At 42.1% G+C, this 25,671-nt stretch overlaps 1 non-coding gene across 1 annotated transcript; it reads right to left on the bottom strand.

The window, feature by feature from the left end:
- Positions 1-7,663: 7,663 nt before the first annotated feature.
- Trnat-agu (transfer RNA threonine (anticodon AGU)) lies at positions 7,664-7,735 on the bottom strand. The gene has a single exon. It is a non-coding gene; the product is annotated as a tRNA-Thr (tRNA).
- Between the last annotated feature and the right edge of the window lie 17,936 nt (positions 7,736-25,671).

The following is a 25,671-nucleotide window of genomic DNA, read 5'->3' as shown; positions in this document are numbered from 1 at the left end:
AAGCATCTGTTGAGTGTCAGGTGGGGAAGAGTCAATGGGGGATTAGCAAGCAGAGGACTGCAGGTGGAGTAGGTTGTTGGAGGGTGGTGGCCCTCGCCTCAGAGTCTGCCTTGTTGTTGCCTAGAGTGTCACAAAGGAGGTGTTTGTCTGATAGGATTTACAAGGTGAGATTCCAATGACAGTGGGAAGCTTGGAGGCCTGAAGGAGATCTGCGATAAAGGGAGCATTAGTAATTGAAGTTCCCTTGGGGTGGTAAGGAATCCACACTCCTTCCAAGTAGCAGAAGAGAAGTATGTGGAAAGGGTATTTGGAGTTAGTGTAGACATGGAGGGAGGCTCCCTTTGCCAAAGTGAAGGCTCTGATGAGAGCAACAAGTTCATCCTGCTGACTGGATGTATTACTGGGGAGGGGAACCGAGCACTTCTACAACTGAGGTTAGAGAGACTATAGCATTCCCTGCCCAACAAACTCCCTCCTGAAGGAAGGAGGAGCCATCTGTGAACCCTGTGTATGTTGCCTGGAGCAAGGGCCTTCCTGGGTGTAGGAGGGATGTGGAAGAAGTTCCTCCAGAATTTCAGTGCATGAATCGGTAAGAGGAGAGGTGGAGAGTCCTGAGGAGCAGGGAGGAGAGTAGCAGGGTTTAAAGGTGAGCTCATGTGGAAAGTAAGACTGGGATCTTCCCACCAAGGAAACCTGTGGAGATAAAGGAATGGAAACCCTTGTAGGTGAGGAGTTCCTTTAGGGGATGGGGAGCCAGGATGGTGAGTGGGGCCCAGAGGGAGTTTCTTTGACTCGGTAATGAGTAGAGAGGCTGTGGCCAACATTCTTCATAGGCAAGGGGACCATCCCTGAGCAGTAGGGTCAAGATCCTTCCATAGATAAGCCACAGGGGCAAAGGTTGACCCCAGCATGTGTCTGAGGACCCCTAGAGCAAATCCCTGCTTTTCAGTGACGTTAAGGTGAAATGGGCATGTGAGATCAGGGAGATGGAGAGCAGGGGCCTGGAGGAGGGCCTGCTGGAGCCTGGTGACAGAGTGCAATAGGGGTTCAGGATGTCCCTTCCCACAGGGGGAACAGGGCACTATGGAATGACCAAAAAGGAGTGAGTAAAAATTCAAGAGCCAAAAGCACAATCAAGGCTAGGTGTCTATAAGGGTTGGTAAGGTTTACCCTCTACCCCGACAATAGAGGTCATAGAATGAGTAATAGGCCCCCAGAACTCCTTGAGGACTGAATTTGTAGCTCTGGTATCTAGGAGGAGGGAGACAGGCCTACCTGAAATACACAGAGTTACCCTGGGTCCCCACAGAGTGATGGTAGTGGTCAGGTGATGGGGACCTGGGCCTCCCCAGTCCTCTGGCAGCCAGTCCTAAGAATTGGAAAGGGAAACTAGAAGGGCTGGATGGCCAGGAGCCGCTCTAGGCTCAGGGACAGTCAACGACCCAGTGTCTTTATGATGGCACTTAGGACAAGGGCCCGGAGGCTTGCGAGACTTAGGACATGTACAAGCCCAGTGACCCATCTGACCACATTTAATTCAGGGTCCAGGCAGTCCCTAGGGACCCTTCCATGGGCCAGTGGAACCAGGGACAGATGCTAAGGCTGGATGGATGGCTTGAGTGAGCATCTGATATTTCTGTTTCCAGGCCTTCTTTTCTCTCTCATTATACCATTTAAAGGCCATTTCCAGAACCTCAGCTTGGGGAAATAGGGGCCCCCTCTCAAGGTGCCTTAGTTTGGCTTTAATATTGGGGAAACTCTGGGAGAAAAAGTAGGTCATTAGTAGCTGTCTCCCATCTGGAGTGTCAGGGTCCAGATTAGTATGTTGTAATACAGCCTTGGTCAGGTGGTCTAGAAATGTTGAAGGGTTTTCATTCTTATCTTGGAAGATTTCCTGGAGCCTTTCATAATTGATAGCCTTATGGGCTGCCTTTCTAAATCCTGCCATGAGACAAATACCGAATTGGTTTCTACTAGTTACTCCTCCAGGCGAATTATAATCCCAATTGGGGTCCCTATCAGGGACTGCTTCAGTGCCAATTGAATGGGCAGGGAGTCTGATGTACCTCATCAGCATAATTTCTAGCTTGCTCCAAAACTCACCTGCACTCTTCGGGCAGGAGGGTGTTAGACAAGACCACATGGACATCATGGAATGTCAAATTACATGATTGACTCAGATACTGAAACTCTTTGATATATGTGGTGGCACTTGAAATATATATAGGACCCAAGCTGATTTTTCAACTGTGAAAGAGCTGACAAAGAGAAAGGCACATGAACCCAGATTACACCATCTACACCAGACACCTCGCGTAGGAGGGGAGAAGGGCAGAGGGGCCGAGGGGACAGTTGCTGCAGAGGCTTCATTAGAAAGAGAATTGTGGTATGGTGGGGGCTCATCTGTTGAGTCGAAGGAGAAGGAGTCCTGGGTAGGATCTTCTGTCCTTTTGGAAGCAGGTGTAGGGGAGGTGAGAGCTAAGAGGACTTGTGCGGGAGGGCAAGAGTTGTAGAGAGAGGGCTTAGAATGTAGAGAGGAGAAGGCCTGAACGTATGATATCTCTTTCCATTTTCCTAAATGCTCACAATAGTTGAAAAGATCCCTGATATTGGGATCTAGAGTGTCATAAGCGGCCATATAGAGTTCTCAAAAGCCAGGACCCAAATAAAAGACTTGGTCCACAGTAGGGATCAGCTGTAGCTGTGAAAGCTGTGGCTGGGGGTAACCCTGGGAGTGCCAGATGATCAATGGTCACTTCCTGGGACACATAGATCATTTAGGTTGACCAGAGATGGGGTCTTACCTGAAATGTCTGGTGGTGAGTGCAGAGAGGGCGTTCGGCAGAATGGAGGGCCTGGTCCCGTGATGGAATCCAGATTGGGGCCCGGGATGCTAAATGACCCTTGAAGAGGGGAGTGGGCACACCAGGGAACTTGATCCCAGGTTTCAGCACCAAAATGAAGGGAAAGCAAGAAACGAGAGAAGAGTTAAGAGAGAAATGAAAGACAGAGATCAGGCAGAGATACACACGAGAGTTTATTTGTCAGAGCTGACAAAGGCCATCTCTCTATAGGAGAGAGAGGCAACACAAGCTTGATTTGAGGGACTTTTATGGGGGAGGCTCAGGAATCACAGCCTGGTGGGTCCTAATGTCGGTGGTTAAGGGTTGGGTTGTGTGAGGATGGCCTTAGGCCTGAGCCTAAGCAACTCCATTTTTAAAACTCCACTTTGAAACCTGCAGTCTCACCAGGCACTCCACAGAGCCCTCCAGTATGGCCACAAACAAGTCACTTCCCCTCACCCTGATAAACAGAGTGAAGCCCTTGGCAGGCTGTTCTGGCCTGATAAGAGGGAAAGGTGAGTGGAGACCACCAGACCAGATGTTTGTGACCCCAAGGTAAATAATGTCATGGAGAAATATGGTGGTAGCTGATAAGGATTGAAAGGGGGGATCAAAAGCACCCAAATGTAGTATAAATAATAGAGCCAATGAACAGGGATTCAGCCAGCCAAAAGGAGGATGCACTTGAGCTGGAGAGCCTCATGAGGACCTGACATCCCATCACTTGTCATCGTTTCCTGATCATCTGTGCAATCCTCACCACTCTCAAACTCTACCACCTGGTCTGGACCTTGGTGAGAGCTGCAACTTCTTCCTATGACCCCTCATCAACCGGTCGTCCATTCCATGCCAGGAAAAGCCTGCCTTGGCTCTGGACCTGATCACCGTGGTCTGAGTGAGTGTGCATCTGCTAGACATAAAGCCTAAGGCTTAAGACTTGAATTAGTACACAGAGGGAATGTCTGTCATTACCTGTCATGATTAAGTGTATTTTTCAGTGCTTAGAATTAATCTAGAATTGTTTGCTGTGAATTAATTAATCTAGACTTGTTCGCTGTGCATTGATTATGTCTTATGCCTAGCATTAAGAATGGCTGTTCTCTTGATTAAGAACCTATAGAGTGAAACTCTGTTGAGTAATTTGAGTGAATAAAGCACTGAAAGGGGCAAAAGCACGTGGACAATCTTTATTTCTCCCCTCGACTACATACCTAGCAATTTTGCCCCCTTGAGACAGGTTTGTATGAGGCAGTGGTGAGCCCTTCTCAAAAAGGCCCTTAGGCAGGAAAGCGAAACTTTTTCCTTAAAATGATGGCTGTGACTTAAGATGGTCATCCAAATGCTAAGCAAGGACCTTATACTAGCAAAGCAATAAACCTTTTATTTTACCTTTTTCTCAAAACTGTGTCCTTATTATTGGATTGGCTTTGGGGACAAAGACTGAGCTTTCAGCAACCATGCTATTAATTTGCCTATATGTAATATTGTCCTCTTATCTTTGTGTATCTGATCATAAAGTCATCTTTCAGTATCCTAGGAAATTGGTTCCAGGATCCTCTGCAGATTCCCAAATACACTGAGGCTGAAGTCCATAAAGGGGTAGGATTTGCACAGAACCTACTGGCATCCTCCCATAACTCTTAAATCATCATAGATTACTTAGAATGTCCAATGTAATGTAAATAGTTGCTATGTTGTACTGTTTAAATAATAATAAGAAAAGACTCTGGACATATTCAGCACAGATGAAAAAAAAATTGTGGTGTTGGGAACTGACCCCCACGTCCTTGTGCATGCTAGGCAAGCATTCTGAGACTGAACTATACCTAAGCCTCCAGATGAAGTTTTTACCAAATGTGTTTGATCTATAGTTGGTGAATCCATAGATGCAAAAACAGCAGATATGGAGATCAATAAATTTATGTTTGTGCATGTTTGTATATGAATAGCTAGCTATCTGTCTTTTATTGCTGTGTAATAGATGACCCCAAATGATGGCAGAGAAGGAGCTTTTCTCTGTTCTACCAAATGGGAACCACCTGAAATAACAACTCTCCACCAAGAAGTCACCCAAGGACAAAACTTTATTCTCTATCCTACAATAACACAGAGGTACCAGAAATGAATAAAGTCCATGCTACTATGGAAAGTTTGATGGGAGTATGTGGGGTGAATGCTGAGTAGTCTCTGAGGACAGTGATGGGGGTGGGGTCTATGGGATGAGTGGTAGTATAGACAGTGTGAAGAATATGTTCTGAGCCAGGTGCAGTTTTGCACGCCTGTAATCCCAGCATTTGGGAGGCTGAGGCAGGAGAATTGCATGTTCAAAGCCAGCCTCAACAAAAGCAAGGCCCTAAAGAACTCAGTGAGACCCTGTCTCTAAATAAAATAAAAAATAGGACTGGGGATGGGGCTCAGTGGTTGAGTGCCCCTGAGTTCAATCCCAAGTACCCCCCAAAAATGTGTTCTGTAGATTAAAAATAGAGGTGTCTGGGCTGAGTATTGAGATTTCTGGGGTAAGTGAGGGGATATGGAGTGACTAATGGGGAGGTTTGCCTCAGTAGTAAATGAGGGCATAGGGGGGAATGATGGAGTGTGTACATTTAGTGATCGGGGTTGTAATGTGTGTGAGAGAGCTCCTGTGAATGAGTAATGGAGAGGCTATAGGTGAGTGATAATGAATCTGCAGTATGAGCTGTGGTTGGTGTGTGTGGTCAGTGATAAGCTTATTCATGGCTATGATTACTGCCAGTAGAGTGTGAGTCTTTGGGAAAAATGAAGGCATAATTATGTGGTGAGGGATGAACTTTTTGGGCAGTGTGCGTTGGTTGATGGGGGTCTATGTTCAGTAATAGGATGTCTCTCTATCTCCTTTTAAATTTCTTCACCGATTTTTTGTTTTTCATCTTTTTAATAAGTCCTGTTTACATTTTAATCTTATTTGGAGAATTATTAGAGACTGTTACCTGTTAAACCTGCTTTCTAATGTTTATCAACTTTGTTCTCAAGTAAATTATACGAATTTTAAAATTTCTGGGGTGGGTTGGGCATGATGTGGTGGTACAAACCTGTAATTCTAGAAACTTGGGGAGGCTGAGGCAGGAAGATGGCAAGTTCAAGGCCAGCCTCAGCAACTTAGTGAGATCTGGTCTCAAAATAAAAATAAAAAGGACTGGGGATGTGGCTCAGTGGTAAAGTACCTCTGGGTTCAATCCCCAGTATGAAAAAAAATTAAAATTTTATGTCTGTGTCTGTGATTAGATTGATGCAACTTTGTCATATTTGTAAAATTGTTTAATCACCATCACAATTAGAATACAAAAGAGCTCTTTCATGCTCTCCTTATAGTCCACTCCACATGATGCCATTTTAGTCCCTAATTCTTAGCAACATTTAATCTGATTTCCATCTCCACAATTTTGTCATTTGAGAATGTCATATATAATCATACATTATTATTATATAACTTTTGGAGATTGAGTATTTTCACTGAGCATTCCACTCAATTGTATATACCAAGAATTTGTCCTTTTGTAGATAAGCAGTATGCCATAGTATGGATATACCAGTTTTCTTAACAGTACACTTTTTTTGTGGTGCTGGGGATTGAACCCAGGGCCTTGTGCATGTGAGGCAAGCACTCTACCAACTGAGCTATATCCCCAGTCCAACAGTACACCTTTCGATGAATATCTGGGCCAATTCCAGTTTTTGGCTTTTACAAGTAAAGCTGCTATGAGCATTTGTGAATAGGTTTTGTGTAAATATACATTTTCATTTTCATCCCTCTGGGATAAATGCCCAAGAATGCAATTATTGCATTACATGTTCAGTTTTATTCCTTCCTTCCTTCCTTCCTTCCTTTTTCTTTCTTTCCTTTTTTTTTTCATATTAGGGATTGAACCCAGGGGTCCTTAACCACTGAGCTACATCCCCAGCCCTTTTATTTTTTATTTAGAGACAAGGTCTCACTAAGTTCCTTAGTGCCTTGCTAAATTGCTGAGGCTGGCTTTGAACCTGTGATCCTTTTGCCTCAGCCTCTAGAGTCACTGGGATTACACGAGTGTGTCACCATGCCCAGCTACATGTTTAGTTTTATAAGACATAGCCAAACTATTTCCTAGAGTGTCTGTGCCATGGGGTTCCAGTGCAGCTGAGTGGACATACCCTTGCCTAGCATGCTAGAGGCACTGGGTTTAATCCCCAGCTCTGAAAACAAAACAAAACCCAGAATTGGCAGAATAGGTGCTCCATTTTACATTCCCACCAGCAGTGTAAGAATGATCAAGTTTCTTCCTATCCTTGATAGCATTTGGTGTTGTCACTTTATTTCATTTCAGCCATTCTGGTATGTGGAGGCTATGGTCTAAAGTTGTATACAGCTAATGATAGTGAACATCACTTCATGTATATATCTGCCATCTGTATATATTATCCTCTTTGGGGAAATGTCTCTTTGTATCTTTTGCCTATTTTCTATTTGGATTATTTATTTTTACACTCTCGAGTTTTGAGAGTTCCTTATATATTCTAGAAATGAGTCCTTTGTGAGATCTATGTAATTTTCCAGTACTTCTTCCAAATCTGTAACTCATCTTTTCATCTTCTATCTTCAAACAAGATTTCACAGAATAAGGGCTTTTATTTTATCTTTTTTTAAAATATATTTTTAAATTATAGTTGGACACAATACCTTTATTTTATTTATTTATTGTTATGTGGTGCTGAGGGTCAAACCCAGGGCCTCACACGTGCTAGGCGAGTGCTCTACTGCTGAGCCACAACCCCAGCCCTTTATTTTATCTTTATTTATTATTTTTTGAAGGTGCTGGGGATTGAACCCAGGTCCTCATGCATACTAGGCAAGTGCTCTACCATTGAGCTTCACCCCCAATCCAGGGTTTTTAATTTTGATGAGATGCAATTGATCAATTTCTTCTTTTATAAATCATATTTCTTCTGTCAAGCTTAAGAACTCTCTATTTTTTTTCCTAAAAATTTTATAGTTTTACATTTTACATTCTGCATTAACTAACTTATATGTAAGACAAGCCTTATATTGGGGTTCATTTTCTTTGCCTATGGATGTGGACTTGTTCTAGGACTATTTGTTGAAAATGCAATCCTTCTCCATTGAATTGTTTTTGTGAATTTGTCAAAATAATTGGTCATATTTGTGGGGGGCCTTTTCTGAATTCTCTGTTCAGCCAGGCATGGTGATGCAGGCCTATAATTACAACTACTTGGGAGGCTGAAGCAGGAGGATCACATGTTCAAAGCCAGCCTCAGCAACTTAGAAGACCCTCAGCAACTTAGTGACAGCCTGTCTCAAAATAAAATATGAAAAGGTTGGGGGATGTGGCTCAGTGGTAAAGCACTCCTGGATTCAATTACCCAGTGCTACAAAAACAAACAAAACCTCTGTTCTATTCCATTGATTTATGTGTGTATGCATCCACCTGTAGCACTGTAGAAATCCCTTCTACCAGGGCTGGGGTTGTAGCTCAGTGGTAGAGTGCTTGCCTAGTATATGTGAGGCACTGTGTTTGATACTCAGCACCACATAAAAATAAATAAAGTTAAAAAATAAACAAAATTTTAAAAGTATTGTGTCTATTGACAATAACAACAACCACCAAATCCCTTTTGCCTATTCGGGCAGCTCAGCCTGAGCAAGTGAAAACCCTGGAAGCACCAGATAGGTCAGGCAGACCAAAAACAGAAACAAAAACAAAAACAAACAAACAAAAAAAAAAACTACTGCAAGGTTCTGAAAATTAAGTGCAAAGTATCATGATTAATGTAGCTGTATGGTAAGCTCTAATGTTGAGTAGAGTGATAGAGTGATTCTTCCCATTTGGTTATTCTTTCTCAAAATTGTTTTACTTATTCTGGTTCCTTTGTCTTCCCATGTTGATTTGAGATTATTATTATTATTAATTTTTTACAAAAAATTTTGCTGGGATATGGATAGGAATTTCATTAAACCTATTTATCAGTTTAAGGAAAATTGACATTTTAGCTGTGTTGAGCTTCCCAATACATGAGCCTTATATTTCCTTTCCATTAGGTCTTCCATTATTTCATCAACATTTAAAAATTTCTATCATCTAGGTGTCAAATATTTCATTTCTCTCTCCTCTCTCTTTCCTTCTGGTTCCTGAGGATTGAACCTATGGGTGCTTGACCATTGAGGTACATTTCCAGCCTATTTATTTATTTATTAGCAGGATCTTGCTAAGTTGCTGAGGCTGACCTTGAACTTGTGATTCTCCTGCCTCAGCCTCTTGAGTTGTCACAGCAACTCAAGCATGTGCTATGGTGTCAGGCTCCAAGTATTTTGTTTTCTCAGGACCAGTTAAAAACCATATTGTATTTTTTGGGGGGGATTGAACTCAGGGGCACTTGACCTCTGAGCCACGTCTCCAGCCCTATTTTGTATTTTATTTAGAGACAGGGTCTCACTGAGTTGCTTAGCACCTTGGTTTTGCTGAGGCTGTGTCATAATTGGCGCTGTTAATAATTACTCAGAGGCAGATTGTCTTTAAATTCAAGTGTATATTTGATCATACCAATCATCAAACTTAACAATTAATGCAAAAAGTGTTGTGTGTGCTAGAGCACCCTGACTAGCATTTAATGCACACTAATTAATACTACAAGCCAGTCACACAATCCTAGGGCAACCACAAGTCCCAAAATACCTCTGATGCCAGGGGACTTCACTTAGCCGAAGAGCAGATATTGTCATTGTCTGGTGGTTCTCTCCAGCCAACAATTGGATGTCAGGGAATGGTGGGATCAATCTGGGGACGGACAGCAAGGCAGCCAGTCTCACTGATGTCCTTGGAGCAGCCTTGTTGATGTGGCAGGACAAGTGATTTAAATATAGTTCCAAGTTGGTGGTGTACATTAATGATTGGTTACACCCAGTGAAAGTCAATGTCCATTATAAGGTTATGTCCAGTGAGATTATGTAATTGTAACAGGACATGTTCTTTGCGCATGTCCATGGAACTGTGCTCCCTATCAATTGTAACTAGTCATTGTTAAGTGTGCCTATAGCTAGTGCCCCTTACAGCTCCTTATCAATTGCAACCAGACAAGACTAAGAATGCCTATGGCTGCTGTTCCTTATGGCCAGCAAGTCAGTGAGTCCCAGCATGTCTATGGCAGATGATCCTTACAGGCTGGTTTTGAACTCCTGATCCTCCTGCCTCAGCCTCCTGAGCTGCTGGGATTATAGGCGTGTACCACTAGGCCTGGCCCATATTGTATTTTTAATTTCAGTTTCCATATGTTTATTGTTAGTATATAGAAATGTGATTGGTTTTGCTTGTTGGATTTATACCCAGCAACCTCACTGAATTATGGTTAATTCTAGGATTTTTTTTTTTTTTGGGGGGGTGCTGGGGATAGAACTCAGGATTGCTTGTGTATGCTAAGCAAGTACTCTATCACTGAGCTACACCCCCAGCCTCCAGGAATTTTTTGCATTGCTGGGCTTTGCATATGCTAAGCAGTGCCATGCCACTAAGCCAAGTCTCCAGCCCTCTAGAGATTTTTGGGTCATTTTAACATAGACATGTCATTTACAAATAGGGACAGTTTTATTTCTTCCTTTATAATCTGTATGATGTCTCTTTGACACACTGATTTTATTTTGCTTGGCTATATATTGTTGGACCACATGATAATTCTCTTTTTAATTTTTAAGCTAGATCCTTATCATTTTGTCTATTATGTTGGGAAACTTGGGGTCCTATTTATTTATTTTCAGTGCTGGATTGAACCCAGGGCCTCACACATGCTAGGCAAGTGTTCTACCACATGCTATATCCCTAGTCCTTCTGGGTCCTATTTAAATTTCTAATTTTAGCAGGCAGTCATCCTGTTTAGGTTTAGCATGCAGGTTTTGGCCTAGTTTTTTGTGCTGTGGTTCCAATGGCAGTTTCCGTCTTAGAGACTTTGTGGTGTTATTTTTGTCTGCCTGGTCTATCTGGTGTCTCTCTGATTCCCACTTGCTGAGTGGCTGGGAGGAATTTCTACAGGCCAGGCCTTCAGGTGCTTCTTGATGGTGAAGGGTTGTGATGGGATCCTTCTACCATGGCCTTCCTGCTACCCATGTGTCTGGGCAGACATCAAGAGTCTCAGCCATGAAAGGTCAAAAAGACTTCCTGTCAGGATGTTTGTTGTAGCTGGGTCCCTTCAGTTAGTCCTTCCTATCTCTCCCAGTATCTCTTGGCAAGTTTTCTAAATCAGTCCATCTGCTGAGGTTGGGTCATTTCTCTTTCACCCCAGCCCTGTGCCTCCCATTGGGATAAGAAAGTCTCATGTCTTCAAGGCTTTGAAAGTAAGAGATTTTCCAGGCCTGGCCTCTTGCTGTGGTTGAGTTCCTCCTACAGGTTCTGCCTGGCGGCCTGGGAACCCCTGCTGGGAGAGGAGAATTTTGAGCCTCCATGGGAAAGCAGAGCACATCAGTATGGCCATTTCTGTTTTGGGCTCCTGTTTCATCTCCCTCCCTGTTGGTGTTGGATTTGTCTCCTGCTGTCAGAGGGACCTCTACTTGACCTAGGGGAGAATGGGCCTTTTGGGGCTGCTCTCTGTTACTAGGATCAGGGTTGGCAAATGCTGAGCTTGAGTTGCCCTCTTTGGTCAGTTGGTAGGGAGTGTCAGATACCCTACAGTTTTAGTGTTCCCTCAGTCCTAGGATACTAAATGAGTTCACGTGTTGCTATTTTTGTGGGTCCTTAAGCTCATGCAGGATAGAAATTAAACAGAGGCAGGTGTGGCAGCATACACCTAGAATCCCAGGGACTCAGGAGGCTGAGACAGGATAGCAAGTTAGAAGCCAGCCTGCATAACCTGTCTCAAAATTAGAAAAAAAAATTAAAAGGGCTGGGGATGTAGTTCAGTGGTACAGCACCCATGGGTTCAATCTCCAGTATAAAAAAAAAAAAACAGAGCTAAAAAAGAGAGGTTTATAAAGAATCACTTATTGAGGGCTGGGACTGTGGCTCAGTGGTAGGGCGCTTGTCTTGCATGCATGTGGCACTGGGTTTGATTCTCAGCACCACATAAAATAAATAAAAGAAAGAATCACTTATTGAATTGATTAAGGTGACAAGGTGGCTATGCCATAAGGCAGAGTAGCAGGGAAGTCAGGGATGAATAGCACAAACATGTTTTGGGGCTAGACATTAACATATTCATAAGTATGGGGTTACCTCTTACTTACTTGATGCAGTCTGCATCAACTTACACACTCAAAAATGTTTACAGATTTCAAAATGTGCCTAAAATTGTACTGGGTCTCCCCCTTGGGCATATCTTTTAACATGGAAATAAATGCATTTAAATGAGAGTCCCCATTACTTTCTCTCAGGGGGTTGTGGTCAGATCTACTTGCATCTGCTTGATGTTTTCTTGTTGTTTATCTTGAATAATAGATATAGTCAGAGGCCTTTTTACCATTCATCTTAAGTACAAAGCATGCAGGGCTTTCTTTTAAATATCTCCAACTTAAACTTTAACTCTATACTCCTGTCTCTAACAATTATCTTTTTTTTTTTTTTTTTTGGTACCAGGGATTTGTGAGAAACACATTCACCTACCCAAATCCAAAGAATGGGCTCAGAGACATAGGTACAGGGGAAAAAAAAGTGAGACTTTAATGACAGTGTTGCAAAATAGAATGCCAGGTGGTCACAGACCCCAGAATGGTTACAATCAGCATGTGCACAAGGTCCCTGCCTTGGTTCCTCATTGCCTGAGTATTATGGGGTGCACAGTCTTCCCCAACATCACTTAGATTTTACTGTTTTCTATTGGGTTATTTATAGAAATATACCTTTGGGTCTGGGGCTGTAGCTCAAGGGTAGAGTGCTTGCCTAGCATATGTGAGGAACTGGGTTCAATCCTCAGCACCACATAAAAGTAAATAAATAAAACAAAAGGTATTGTGTCCATCTACAACTAAACAATAAAAAGAATATACCTTTAGTTGTGCCCAACTTCCTTTGTTCTTTTGTGACAGGAAAGCCTACTTGGGGGAAAGCTTTCTTGGGGTGAATATATTCTGACATGTACACAGCTCTTCTTTACCAAAGTTACTGTTTCTTAACAGAGATGTTTCTGTCTGTTGGTTAGGCCAACTCCTTCCCCCACCTCTTATTTGTCAAGGAGCTATTCAGGTGCATGGACTTTGGATCTGCCACATCCATAGATTTTAGTGGTATTGTGTGAGTTAACTGCTTGCAACATTTCATTCTGCTCTATTTCCCCTCCAGCCTCCTTCCTTACCATCCTAGTTTTATGTGTTTTTTTTTTTTTTTTGGAGGGGGAAGGGTGTACTGGGGATTGAACTCAGGGGCACTCGACCACTGAGCCACATCCCCAGCCCTATTTTTTTTTAACATTTATTCTTAAGTTTTAGGTGGACACAATATCTTTATCTTACATTTATGTGGTGCTGAGGCTTGAACCCAGTGCCTCGTGCATGCTAGGCGAGCATTCTACCACTGAGCCACAACCCCAGTCCCCTATTTTATATTTTATGTAGAGACAGGGTCTCACTGAGATGCTTAGCACCTTGGTTTTGCTGAGGCTGGCTTTGAACTCGTGATCCCCTGCCTCAGTCTCCTTATCCTTGAGATTACAGGCATGTGCCACCGCACCCAGCTTCTGCTAATTAAGCACAGCATATGTAGTGCATTTCTGTTAAACATCACCAACTTGTTTTTTTCTTTTTAGTATTAGGGATTGAACCCAGGGGTGCTCTATCATTGAGCTACACCCTCAGCCCTTTTATTTGAGACAGGGTCTTGTTGAGAGCCATCCATGGGCTGTGTGGACTATATCATGCATCACAGCCTAATGAATAGGAGAATCTGGTATTTGGGAACTTCCAGTAGACATTTCCTCTGGCTGACTGCCCAGATGCATTATGAGCCCTATTTAGCTCTGCCTGGTCCCACACAGCACTGGAGATGGGGTGACCTGCTATAGCTGCACAGTCCTCAGAGATGGGTGTGACCTGCCAAGATGCCAATAAACTTGCTGACTACAAGACCTCATGAAGCAAGACTCTACCCCTGAAACATTATCCCTGCCTTTGATGTATCCCCTTAAATAAACTACAGGAGCCATTTTCTAATTGTCTAGCTCCAGCTCCTTTGTGGACTGAACCTATCAGGCACTCCATCCTTTAAATCTAATTCTGACTTTGTCTTTTGTTCTTCACTAATTATTCTAGACTTAAATTTCTTAGGTGGCTTACACCCTCCTTGGCAGGGAGAACTCCCTAACCAGGCGCTGGCTGCCTCATCCTAGGGTCTTGCTAATTTGCTTAAGGCCAAGTTGTAGAGGGTGGCCTCAAATCTACAATCCTCCTGCCTCAGCCTCCGCAGCTGCTGTGATTACAGGCATGTACCACCACGCCTGGTACCATCACCAACTTTCAACCCCATATATCCTGCCTCACACCATCTTCTTACCACTTTTCATAATGTTCCTTTGGTTGTCCCTTGTATTATTTCCACAGTTGATACTTGTGCTTATCAGGAAGAAAGAGAGAGAAATGGGTCCATGCTATCTTTTTTTCATTGCTGGAGAATGAACCCAGGGCCTTGTGCATGCCAGGCAAAAGTTCTGCCATTGAGCTACACCTCCAGCCTGGGTCTGTGCTATATTGTTTGAACTACATGCCTCTATTTTTAAACCATTGATGCCTCTTAGGTCTGACCTCATACCCACACCTCTCTCAATTCTTTCACCATTAACAATATTCTGGTCTGCCCTTGAATATAGGCTTCTGTCAACAGTTTACTACCAGTTCCCAACTCTTATATTTCTTTAACTCTGGCCTCTATTATCTCTTCTTCCATCATGGCCCTCTGGTCTGCAACTGAAGACTATGCCCCTCTCAGTCTGATGTGATATAGGAAAAGCCAAAAGCACATTTCCTACTCTCTCTTCTCTCCTCCCACACAGTCACTAAATACTTCTCTGCAGAAGGTTCTCCAGTGAACAATTGCTACATGTCCTCCAATTCAATCCAATTCTGACACCATCTACCTGGAGAAAGCATAACATCCCACAGGTTGATGGCTCAGTTCCATAAGACTGGTCCCTGACCTCAGATGTCAATCACAAGCTCCATATTATTTTATTTATCTATTTATTTATTTATTTGCCATACTGGGGATTGAACTCAGGGGTGCTTTACCACTGAGCCACACACCTAGCACTTTTAAAATTTTATTTAGAGAGAGGTCTCACAATGTTGCTGAGGGCCTTGCTAAGTTGCTGAGGCTGGCCTTGAACTTGAGATCCTCCTGCCTCAGTTTCCCAAGTCTCTGGAATTACAAGAAAGCACCACTGTGCCTGCTTCTCATATTCTTTTTAATATTTATTTTTTTTTTTAGTTGTAGGTGAACACAGTATATTTGCTTCATTTTTATGTGGTGCTGAGGATTGAACCCAGGGCCTCACGTGTGCTACGCAAGCACTCTACCACTGAGTCACAACCCCAGCCCTCATATTGGTTTTTTTTAAGAGTAAGAGAGAGAGAGAGAGAATTTTTAATATTTATTTTTTAGTTTTCGGCAGACACAACATCTTTGTTGGTATGTGGTGCTGAGGATTGAACCCGGGCCGCATGCATGCCAGGCGAGCGCTCTACCGCTTGAGCCACATCCCCAGCCCCCTCATATTGTTTTTTTTTATATCTTTATTTTATTCTTATGTGGTGCTGAGGATCGAACCCAGTGCCTCATGCATGCTAGGTGAGCATGCTACCACTTGAGCCACATCCCCAGCCCCCCCTCATATTGTTTTAACTGTGCTTCTGACTGACCAGGTACAAATCTGGTTTCCAGGATGCCCTCCTAGCATTCATTTAATCTTTTAGAGCAAGGGGGTGGGGTGGCATACACCTGTTAGTCAGTGACTTGGGAGGCTGAGACAAGATGATTGCAAGTTGGAGGCCAGCCTGGGCAACTTAGTGAGAACCTGTCTCAAAATAAATAAGAAAAAGTCTGGGGATGCAGCTCAGTGGTAGATGCCTCTGGGTTCAATCCCTAGGACTGAAAAATAAATGAATGAATGAATAAATGAATAAATAAAGTAGCTAGAGTATCTCACAGAACTCAGGGAAATACTTATGCTTACTCATTTATTCATTTAAATTTTTTTTTTTTTTTTGTGGTGCTGGGGATTGAACCCAGGGACTTGTGTATGTGAGGCAAGCACTCTACCAACTGAACTACATTCCCAGCCCCATTTTTATTATTTTTTAAAAATAATGTTATTGTATTTTTTATACCTTTCTTTTATTTATTTAATTTTACGTGGTGCTGAGGATCGAACCCAGTGCCTCAAAAATGTTAGGAAAGTGCTCTACCACTGAGCCACAACTGCAGCCCATCATTTTAAGATTTTTATTCTTTGTGGTACTGGGAATTGAACCCAGGGGTGTTTTACCACTGAGCTATATCCCCAGCCCTTTTTATTTTTTATTAGGGTCTCAGTGAGTTGATGAGGCTGGTTTGAGCTTGTGATTCTCCTGCCTCAGTTTCCTGAGTTGCTGGAATTAAAGGTGTGGTCTATGGTACCTGGCTTGCTTATTCATTCATTATAAAGGATATTACAAAATACAGTTGGGGCTGCAGATGTAGCTTAGTAGTAGAGTACCTGAGTGGTATCCAAAAAGCTCTGAGTTTAAATCCCAACGCCATACACACCAAGAAATGATATAGATAAACACCAGATTAAAGAGATGCACCTAGCAAGACACAGAGCTTCTGTGTTTGCTCTAGAAACCTCTATGTGTGCAGCTATCTGGAGGCTCCTGGAACTCAGTCCTTTTGTGTTTTTATGGAGGCTTCATTATATAAGCACAGTCAATAAATCTTTGGCCAGGGCTGGGGATGTGGCTCAAGTAGTAGCACGCTCACCTAGCATGCGTGAGGCACTGGGTTTGATTCTCAGCACCACATAAAAAGTAAAATAAAGATACTGTGTCCACCTAAACAAAACTAAAAAATAAATATTAAAAAAATAAATCTTTGGCCATTGGTGATCAATTTATCTTTCAGCTCCTTTCATCTCCTAGGAAGTTAGGGAGGGGTTGAAAGTCTCAACCCCCTAATCCTGCCTATATCTTTCTGGTGACCAGCCCCTATCTGAAAGAGAGCTAGTGCCCCCAGCCTCCAGTCATCCCATTGGCATACAAAAGATACTTTCACTACTTTGGAGAATCCACAGATTTTAGGAGCTGTGTGTCAGGAAATCGGGAAAAGTCTGTCTCTCCCTCTGGGTATAGCCTGCATTCTCCCCTGAATGATTTTCTTCTCTTTACCCCAAAGGTGTCTGTGTCTTGAGACTGCCCCCATTCTTCCTTGTGTATGTATTACTTTCCTAAATAAACCTCTGTCTGTGCCTTTGACTGGTACATACTGAAATTATTTTCCATCACGTCTGCCAAGTATTAGGTCCTTAGGCCAAAGTAACTCCATTTTGAAAATCAGCACCTGCCCACCTAGGCATGACCTTCTCATTTGGCTGCCCCCAAAGAGTCCCTAACTACCTAAACCACAACAAAGATGTCAAGTAATCATTACGGCACCAGGGGGGTTATTTTTTAACTGCTCCATTGTACATGACTATATAGTTAAGAGGCTTTTTTTGTCCCAAGCAGGCTGCTGCGCCTTGCAACAAACCTTTGCTTGAACTCAGAGCTGTGTCTCGCGGAGATATTTGCACCTAACACCAAGATCCCTGCAGGTCCAGAGTCAGGTTCCCCCCTCTCTCCAGGAACTCCTCCGACCAGACCCTTCTTTGGAGACATCTCTTCTCTTGCTTCCCTGGAAATGCCGAGGAAAGTGGAGAAAACAAGTTTCTTTTGTTTGGGTTTTTACCTTTTTAAATTTTATTTATCAATTTTTTAAAAATGTGGTGCTGAGGATCGAACTCAGTGCCTCACACTTGCAAGGCAAGCTCTCTCCCACTGAGCCACAGCCCCAGCCCAAAAAGTTTTATTTAAAGAATAGTAACACAGATTTCCCCACAGAGCTGAGTGTCCATGGGAGTGGGTGAATCTTGTCCTTCTTATAATTTCCAGTTTTTTTTTTTTTTTGACTTCTCACGACCCCTCCCTTTATCCTTGCCCAGGCGGGCAATTCAGGGAAAGCTGCCTGGGGAAAACGCATTAAGGGACAATCTCCCCAGAAGGTGACTTTCTGGTTAGTGGTTGCAGAGGGGGATGTGTCCGGAAGGTATTAACATTCCATTCCTCTTCCTTTTCCCCAACCCTATTCAACTTCCTTCTTCCTGACCTGACCCCATTCATCTATCTACAACTGCCTGACCTTTGTTCTTGCTTTACTGACTTGCTGTTTGTAAGAGGCAAAGACTAGAAACAACATAGAAATCAGATCTGTCTTTGGAGGAATTGTATGGAGACATTTTATTAAGGCCATTCTGTGAAATGTCTTCCAGGATTTAAAATAAATGAACTGGAACCCTGTGTGTGGACGTGGAAAAGTTGTTCAAACTGAGAAAATGTCCAATTGGAAAAGAATAGGTGTATGCTATGTGCTGTTCTGTGTATTAAGGTTTATTTTATTTATTTATTTATCTATCTATCTATTTATTTATTTATTTATATTGGGGATTGAACTCAGGGGCACTCAACTACTAAGCCACATCCCCAGCTCTATTTTGTATTTTATTTAGAGACAGGGTCTCACTGAATTGCTAAGTGCCTCGCTTTTGCTGAGGCTGGCTTTGAACTCCCAATCCTCCTGCCTTAGCCTCCCGAGCCGTTGGGATTACAGGTGACCACCATGGCACCTGGCTAAATTTTTAAGCCTGTAAAGGAATACTTTCCCAAATATTGTGTAGTAAAAAATTAAAAGATGCCTTAGAATATGAACTGTAAAGTGGTAGTTACTCCACTAGAGGAGGAGAATATATATATATATATATATATATATATATATATATATATATATATATATATTTTAAGAAAATAGAGACAAAAACCAAATACATATTTCACAGTAGCATATATGACCAACATCCATGGCATATTGTCATGAATTGTATTATGGAATCCAGTAGATACATCATCATATGTGACTGTTGAACATTTGAAATGAGGCTATTGAGATGGAAGAACTTAATTTAAATATTCATTTGTTTTAATAAATTTTAAATACTCAAGTCAATTATTGCAAAACTTTTAAAGTATATTTGGATCAATTTTTGAATGTAAATCTTCATTTTCAACTGTAAATTTTATGAAATTTAAGTACAGATGAAGTATTTCTGATGAAAATTATGCATGCAAACTGGGGTTCACCACCAGTGAAAAACATACATCTAATTTCACAGACTCATCACCACAAAATTAATGTGAGGTATCTATGAATTAATTTTGAAATAATGTGTTGGTTATGTAGCTTAAGCAAAATATATTAATTTCACTTGGTTCTTTATCTGTTTCTCTTTAATGTATCATCTGTCTGCAGCCCCACATTGAATCTCTTCCAGCTCCTCTACCTGGGTTGAAAATGGAGGCTGCTGCTTTGCGTCAAAGCAATTTAGAGTCTCCAGGCAGGAGATGTTTCATTTTTACTGATGTACAGCTTTCCCTTGGTGACTGCAGAGTTCATTCCAGGAACTCACCCCTCCCTCATAACTCACTCCCCCATACCAGAATCCCCGGATGCTCAGGTCCCTTACAGAAAATGTGGCAGTAATGTCTTTTCTTTTTGCATTTTCTTTTTTTTAACTTTATTTTTTTAATTTTTTATGTGGTGCTGAGGACCAAATCTAGTGCCTCACACATTCGAGGCAAGTGCTCTACCACTGAGCCACAAACCCAACCCGTGGTAGTACTTTCATATAACCTACATGCATCTTCCTAGATATTTTATCATCTATAAATTACTTATAATGCCTAATCAGTGTAAACACTATGATTAGTTGTTAAACTGTATCATTTAGGGAATGATAGCAAGGAAAAACTCTGTGATGTACCGTACAGGTGCAGCATTTTTTTTTCCTCAAATATTTGATCCAAGGTTGGTTGAATCCATGGTTGCAAAATCCATGGCTACAGGAGGGGAGACTAATTTGGAACAGCAAAATTATTTCTGCCCAGTGATAGGGATGTCAGCACTTCATTGGTCCTAGAGACTACAGCCTCTCTCCTACATAGAGCCATTGGCCAGCTGTGCCATCCATCCAATGCAACTTTAGGCTTTACCCCACCCACTTACCCTTCCCTCACCCTGGGCTTGGCTTACTGGGCTATCTATCTGTGCCCCTTCAGGCAATGTCCTGCCCCATCCCTGCATGTGACAATGGGGACCTCTGCTGATTTATAGAGCAGGGAACTTCATATTTATTGTGAAGACAAGAATCAGATTTCTATACTCAGCCACTAGCAGCTGCGCTTTCTGTCTACAGCTTCTCAGGCTACATTCTGGCTGCCTCACTTCACATGGCAACAGGGGTTAGTTTCTACTAATAGCCAACCATTACCTACTATAGGCTGAAGAGAATGAAGCCCAACTTCTGCAGTCATTGGCTATTTGTAGCAACTCAGGCCCCTCCACATAGCAACAGGGGCTTCTCCCTAGTAACAGACTGCTGTTTCATCTCATTGGCCACCAGAAACCAGAAACCAGATCCCACCTCCCATACACAGCCATTGGCCAACTGCATCATCTGTCCTCAACCCTTTAGGGTCTAGACATCAGATCTCAAATTGCTGGTTTCTATTAACTCTTGCATAACCTCTGCTCACCTGGTTAGCCCTTGAACTTGACCATTTATTACCTAATCCACTATCAATGACTTCCTTGTCAAAATCTAAACTCTGGGTCCCTGTTAACATTTCTACCACCTTTGGACCAACTTTAAATCCCATGTTGCTTTAGTCTGACCTCAAATCTAGAACTGCTCCGATAACATTTCCACCATCACATAATTTCTGGTATGACTTAGCACTCAACTTTCAATTAACTATTCCCTCACCAATGTCTCTCTAATACAGAATCAGATCCAGATGTGTTAATTTTTCCACCATCAATGTATACCAGGAGTGATCTCAAAATTGACCTCTATTGCCAGGGTTCAATCCTCAGTATATATTTAAAAAAAAACTCATAAAAGAAAAACTGAAATAATCATAATAATAATAATAAAAATGAGGTCAGTGGCACATACCTGTAATCCTAGCTACTTGAGAGGCTGAGGTAGGAGGATTGCAAATTCAAGGCCAACCTCAGCAACTTAGAACCTAAGCAACTTAGTGAGATCCTGTCTCAATATAAAATAAAAAAGGTTGGGGATGTAGCTCAGTGGTAGAATACCCCTCAGTTCAATCCCAGATACCACACACACATAAAAAAAAGACAATAATAAAAAAATGTTGACCTTTGTGAGTTTTTCCAACATTAATGACCTTGATACCACCAGGGTCACATACATACAATAAATAAAATGGGCTTATTAGTCTGCTGCAGCAGGGAGACCAAACCTCACAAAACTGTGGGATGTCTCATCTAGGATGACTAATTTTTTTCCAGTTTGCCCAAGACTTTCCTGTTTTTAGCATTGAAACTGACCTTGTCCAAGTAAACCCCTCAGTCCTAGGCAAATAGAGATGGTTCATACCTTAGTGTCACCAAAAAAGAAATGGGATTACTATAGAGTATAGGAGTGCATTAAGCAGATATAGAGTTTAGGTAACATTTAACTGAAGCAATATTTTCAATGAGCCCAAAGTAAAACAGTTTGGTATGTAAAAGTGTCAACATCAGGTCTAGGATGTGAAGTAGACTCAAGGTCACTTCTCTTTAGAAATACCAAAGTAGCCAGGCATGGTGGCACATACCTGTAATCCCAGTAGCTCAAGAGGCTGAGACAGGAGGATTGCAAATTCAAAGCCAGCCTCAGCAATGGCGAGGCACTAAGCAACTCATTGAGACCCTGTCTCTAAATAAAATACAAAATAGGGCTGGGGATTTGGCTCAGTGGTCAAGTGCCTGAGTTCAATCCCTGGTACAAAAAAAAAAAAAAAAAGAAACAAAGAAAGAAAAAAGAAATACCAAAGTAAAGCCAGATATGAAATATTGGCTTCAGTTATCCATTATCAGAAGCTCTGTACCTGGGTTGAAAATCAAGGCTGTTTCTCTATATCAAAGTGGGTTAAATCCTCCAGGCAAGAGTGGGATTTTTTATTTTTACCAATCATTTTACACAGGACAATATATAGTCTGTGATTTTAGAGAGCAAGTGTCCTGTGCAAGGCTCACTAAGACTAGAGAGAGGAAAGTGAATTTATGAGTGCAAAATTTAAAGATATTTGAAGCAATATTTTCAAAAGTCAAAATTAATGCAGTAAATTCTTTTTTAATAATTCTTTTTTTTGGTACTGGGTATTGAATTCAGAGGTGCTTTACCACTGAGCTACATCCCCAGTCCTTTATTTATTTATACATTTATTTTATTTATTTATATATGGCGTTTAGGATCGAATCAAGACCTTGCAAGTGCTAGGCGAGCACTCTACCACTGAGCCACAACCCCAGCCCCAGCAATAAATTCTTAATGAACAAAATACTAAGACTTTAATGAAACAAATACCTATACTAGCTATCTATTGCTGCATAACAAACAATCCCCAAACATAGAAACTTAAAACAACAAATATTATTATCTCAGTTTCTGTGGTATAAAGAATTTGGCTTACCTGGGTGGTTCTGTCTTAGGATCTCTCATAATGTTTTTTACTTCTAAGCTGCTTTATTTGACTAGCTATTGGTGGCTGGGTGTGGAGACTGAGACAGGAGGACCAAAAGTTCAAAGCCACCCTCAGCAACTTAGCAAGACCCTAAGCAACTCAGAGAGACCCTGTCTCAAAAAAATAAAAAAGACTGGGGCTGTTGCTCAGTGGTTAAGGGCCCCTGGGTTCAGTCGCTGTTATAAAAAAAAAATGCTGTTGGCTAAGGGCCTCAGTTCCTCACTGGCTATTAACAGGAATGCTTGGTACAAGGGCCTCTCCAAAGGCCGTTTGAGGTCTGGGAATGTAGTTTGGTGGCAGAACGCTTGCTTAGCATACACAGGGCCTTAGGTTATATCCCTACCACAGAACAAAAAAGCCATCTGAATGGCCTTATGACATAGTGGCTGGTTTACCCTGGAATGGGGATATGAGAGAGAGAGAAAGAGAGATACAGACCTAGGCTGATGTATCATAATTTCTGACCTTGAGACCTGGGGCCTCCATTAACTATGCCAAGTCTATATTCTAAGAAAATATTAATTTTTCACCAGGTGCCTTGGCACACACCTGTAATCCCAGTGACTCGGGAGGCTAGGATAGAAGGATCACAAGTTCAAAGCCAGCCTCAGCAACAGAGAGGTACTAAGCAACTCAGTAAGACCCTGTCTCTAAATAAAATACAAAATAGGGCTGGGGATACAGTTCAGTGGTTGAGTGTCCCTGAATTCAATTCCCAGTACCAAAAAAGAAAAGAAAATATTAATTTTTCCATCATCAGTCTCCCTGGTTTTGTCTATAAATTTCTGTTAATGATTTTTCCAGAAATCATTTTTCCAGAAACCATCTTGTTTCATAGGTAGCAAACATAGGCCTGTAAGAAGTCTTCTAGTATGAATACATTTTTACTGTTAATGGCTCTCTGGGCCAGTTCCTTACCCTGAGCTTCTGTTAGTTTAAAAACATCATTGTCCCTCTGGTTTGAACTTTAACTCAGGCATTTGTTAAAGTGATGGGTTTGGATATCTAATCAGAAGGACTTTGATGGTAGAAGAATTAACCCTGGCTCCATAGTTGAGATTTAGAACACAGAGGCTTTGAGAGGGATTGTTAGTGGAAAACTAATAGATATCCAGTCTCTCAATTTATAAAAGAAGAGTTAGCAAGCAGAAGTATGGTAGTCAGCCTTTTGTTACTTTGGCAAATATTTAGAAAAACAACTTAGAGGAGGAAAGATATATTTTGGCTTACAGGTACAAAGGTTTCAGGGGTGACCAGGGCACGACCCAAGTGACCTGATTCCTTCAACTAGTTTCCACTTCACAGTAGTCCATTCAGCCATCAATGGATTAATCCACTAATGAGGTCAGAACTCTCATGATCTTGTTATTCCCCCAAAGCCTCACTTCTGAGCACATGCAAATTTGGATGGTCATTCCAGATTCAAACCATAACAAGAAGCTTGGATTTGGCTTGTTACAGTGGTACAAGCCTGTAATCCCAGCAACTCAGGAGACTAAGGCAGGAGGATCACAATTTGTGGCCAATAAAATGGCCTGGGGGCATGGCTTAGTGGTAGAGTGCTTATGAATTCAATCCTCACACACACACACACACACACACACACACAGAGAAGTTTGGATTCAAAATGAAAATGCAGGAATCATTGATAGACATAGGTGTTGGGGAGTTAATAGATTTTTTTTTTCTTGTACTGGGGATTGGACCCAGGGCACTTAACCACTAAGCCACATCCCTCCCCTTTTAAAAAATACTTTATTTTGAGACAGGGTCTCTCTGAGTTGCTTAGGGTCTTGCTAATTTGCTGAGGCTGGCTTTAAACTCACTATCCTCCTCCTTCAGCCTCCAGAGCCTCTGGAATTACAGGTGTGTGCCACTGCGCCTAGCCTGATCCATGTTTAAGATCAGTTTACAGAGGCATTGGTGGTGGATGAGTTAACAGAGTCCAGGGTTTGAGATGTTGAGCAGAAGTCACAACAATAATGAGTTTGGGGAATTTTTGTAGAAGTGTATGCCTTATAGCAGTATTCTCACAGATGTCATTGTCTTTCTTTCAACTCACCAATACTGCAAGATGGACAAAGAAAGTGGGGGTAATGATGAGCTACGGCCCAGAGAGAGGATTTAGATGTCTTTAGGGTGCTAGTTATCCATACCCAAGCTAAGCCATAACCTACCTGCTGGTTCTGAAACAACTTCAGCAGGGAAAATATCCCCCTACCTCTAATCAGGGAAGGCTTCCTGGAGGAGTATATATTTGGACTAGGTTTGGAAAAATGTGTAGGAGTTCACATATAAAGAAAATCCATAATTCACTAGCAGCTTCTGAATTTACATACAGGAGATGCTAATCAGCTGTATCTTGTTGGCAGCAAGAGGAGGAGATATGTCCTTGGAGGTACATTTCACCAAAAGTATCCTTATAACGTTTACTAAACATTTTTCTATTGAGAGTTTGTTGAAAAACCTTAGTTGTCCATGTGGAAGACTATTATTTTTATTATTCCTGGCTACCATCCTCTTATCTGGATAATGGAAATTGAGGGGGATTCAAGTCCCCTCTACGGCAATTGTGGCACATTAAGAGGAGACTTATCACCCTAATTCTCCCCCCCTCCGGTCTTCTCCAATGGTATCGCCCATGAGGGAACCTGTGCCGCTTTAACCTGACTTCTCCTCCTCATCCCAGTGGTAGCGCCAAGAAGAGGATTGTACCATCCTGAGTCCTTTTCCCTCTTGCTCAATGTATCTACTTAAGAGCTAAGGGTACACCTCCCTATGCTCCCGGAAGGAAAGGCAACTTTGTTTTGCTAAACTTTGTACTGATCTACAGAATCCATTTCCAAAGTCCAGCGTCTACCGGAAGCTTGCCTTCGCCAAGCTTCTACACCTGAACACCCCCGTTGATCCCGCCTTCTGTGGAACAGCCCGCTGTACGGAATTGGGCGCAAATATGGCGGCTCTCATGGAGAGAAGCCCTAGCGCGGCCATGTTGATGTCCTGATAACGCCA

The sequence above is a fragment of the Urocitellus parryii genome, chromosome X (assembly GCF_045843805.1).
Source record: "Urocitellus parryii isolate mUroPar1 chromosome X, mUroPar1.hap1, whole genome shotgun sequence".
Lineage (NCBI taxonomy): Eukaryota > Metazoa > Chordata > Mammalia > Rodentia > Sciuridae > Urocitellus > Urocitellus parryii.
The sequence above is the reverse complement of the archived record's forward strand: the minus strand, read 5'-3'. Positions and strand labels throughout refer to the sequence as shown.